Source organism: Bombina bombina, chromosome 7 (genome assembly GCF_027579735.1).
Source record: "Bombina bombina isolate aBomBom1 chromosome 7, aBomBom1.pri, whole genome shotgun sequence".
NCBI classification, from domain to species: Eukaryota; Metazoa; Chordata; class Amphibia; order Anura; family Bombinatoridae; genus Bombina; species Bombina bombina.
This window is the reverse complement of record NC_069505.1, coordinates 219,649,727-219,652,226: the sequence shown is the minus strand read 5'-3', so window position 1 is coordinate 219,652,226 and position 2,500 is coordinate 219,649,727. Positions and strand designations below refer to the sequence as shown.

Sequence of the window (2,500 nt, the reverse complement as noted above, 5' to 3'; positions counted from 1 at the left end):
TATAGCTACCGTATCTTTAAATAAATAAAAACTTACCTGTGAAATAAAAAACTAAGTTTAACCCCTTAGTGACCAGAGCACTTTTCCATTTTCTGTCCTTTTGGGACCAAGGCTATTTTTACATTTTTGCGGTGTTTGTGTTTAGCTGTAATTTTCCTCTTACTCATTTACTGTACCCACACATATTATATACCGTTTTTCTCGCCATTAAATGGACTTTCTAAAAATATCATTATATTCATCATATCTTATAATTTACTATAATTTTTTTTATAAAATATGAGGAAAAAATTGAAAAAAAAAAAACTTTTTCTAAATTTGACCCCCAAAATCTGTTACCCATCTGCAACCACCAAAAAACAACCATGCTAAATAGTTTCTAAATTTTGTCCTGAGTTTAGAAATACCCAATGTTTACATGCTCTTTGCTTTTTTTGCAAGTTATAGGGCAATAAATACAAGTAGCACTTTGCTATTTAAAAAACAATTTTTTTCAAAATAAGCGCTAGTTACATTGGGACACTGATATCTTTCAGGAATCCCTGAATATCCCTTGACATGTATATATATTTTTTTAGAAGACAACCCAAAGTATTGATCTAGGCCAATTTTGGAATATTTCATGCCACCATTTCACCTCCAAATGCGATCAAATAAACAAAATTCTTCACTTTTTTAACATATTTTTTAACAAACTTTTGGTTTCTCACTGAAATGATTTACAAACAACTTGTGCAATTATGGCATAAATGGTTGTAAGTGCTTCTCTGGGATCCCCATTGTTCAGAAATAGCAGACATATATGGCTTTGGCGTTGCTTTTTGTTAATTAGAAGGCCGCTAAATGCCACTGTGCACCACACGTGTATTATGCCCAGCAGTGTAGGGGTCAATTAGGGAGCTTGTAGGGTTAATTTTAGCTTTAGTGTAGTGTAGTAGCCAACCCAAAGTATTGATCTAGGCCCATTTTGCTATATTTCATGCCACTATTTCACCGCCAAATGCGATCAAATAAAAAAAATTGTTCACTTTTTCACAAACTTTAGGTTTCTCACTGAAATTATTTACAAACAGCTTATGCAATCATGGCACAAATGGTTGTCAATGCTTCTCTGGGATCCACTTTGTTCAGAAATAGCAGACATATATGGCTTTGGCGTTGCTTTTTGGTAATTAGAAGGCCGCTAAATGCCCCTGTGCATCACACCTGTATTATGTCTAGCATTGAAGGGGTTAATTAGGTAGCTTGTAGGGAGTTTGCAGGGTTAATTTTAGCTTTAGTGTAGAGATCAGCCTCCCACATGACACATCACACCCCCTGATCCCTCCCAAACAGCTCTCTTCCCTCACCCACCGCACAATTGTCCCCGCCATCTTAAAGGGACACTAAACCCACATTTTTTCTTTTATGATTCAGATAGAGCATGCAATTTTAACCAACTTTCTAATTTACTCCTATTATCAATTTTTCTTCGTTCTCTTGCTATCTTTACTTGAAAAAGCAGGAATGTAAGCTTAAGAGTCGGCCCATTTTTGGTTTAGCATCTGAGTAGCACTTCCTGATTAGTGGCTAAATGTAGCAAACCAATCAGCAACTCTACCCAGGTGCTGAACCAAAAATGGGCTGGCTCCTTACCTTACATTCCAGCATTTTCAAATAAAGATATCAAGGGAACGAAGAAAAATTGATAATATTACAAATATAGAAAGGTGCTTAAAATTGCATGCTCTATCTGAATCATGAAAGAAAACATGTGGGTTAAGTATCCCTTTAAGTACTGCTGTGTAAGATCCCCCTTAGCCCCCAACCTCCCTGATCCCCCCCAAAACAGCTCTCTAACCCTCCCCCTCTACCTTATTAGGAGCCATCTTGAGTACTGTCAGCTGTCTGCCAGTACCCAGTTTACAAAAAAAATTATTATTTTTTTTCTGTAGTGTAGCGTCCCCCCACAAAGACCAACCCCCCACCCCTCCCAGATCCTTTAGATCCTTTTTATATAACTTCCCTCCCTCCCCCCCTCTCTCCCACTTTTCTAAAAAAAAATTCTGTAGTGTAGCGGTTCCCACCCAATCCCGCCCCATGCACACGCCCACGCCCCATGCACATGCGCATCCATGCGTGCCCCCGGCTACCCCGCCCACGATCCCGCCCCCTCTTGCATCAGCCATGCATAGATGGCCGCCCACCTGCCTCACATGTCAGCTCCCACCCACCAACTATTGCGGCCATCGATGTCCGATGCAGAGAGGGCCGCAGAGTGGCTCTCTCTTCATCGGATGGCCAAGGATGGTTATTGCAGGATGCAGGAGGCATCAGAGCAATAACCGGAAAGCGGCTCTAAGCGATCAGGATCGCTTTCACCGCATTCCAAGACCGACGACGTGCAGGGTACGTCCTCGGTCGTTAACTGTATTTTTTTGGAGGACGTACCCTGCACGTCGTCGGTCATTAAGGGGTTAAACTATAAATTAAACTAACATTACTATTTTAAATAAATAAA

The 2,500-nt window shown here is 40.2% G+C and overlaps 1 protein-coding gene across 5 annotated transcripts in view; it reads left to right on the top strand.

Annotated features, from left to right (window-relative positions):
* The window catches only part of TUB (TUB bipartite transcription factor), a 406,789-nt gene that overhangs the window by 386,262 nt on the left and 18,027 nt on the right, over positions 1-2,500 (top strand). The window lies entirely within an intron of this gene.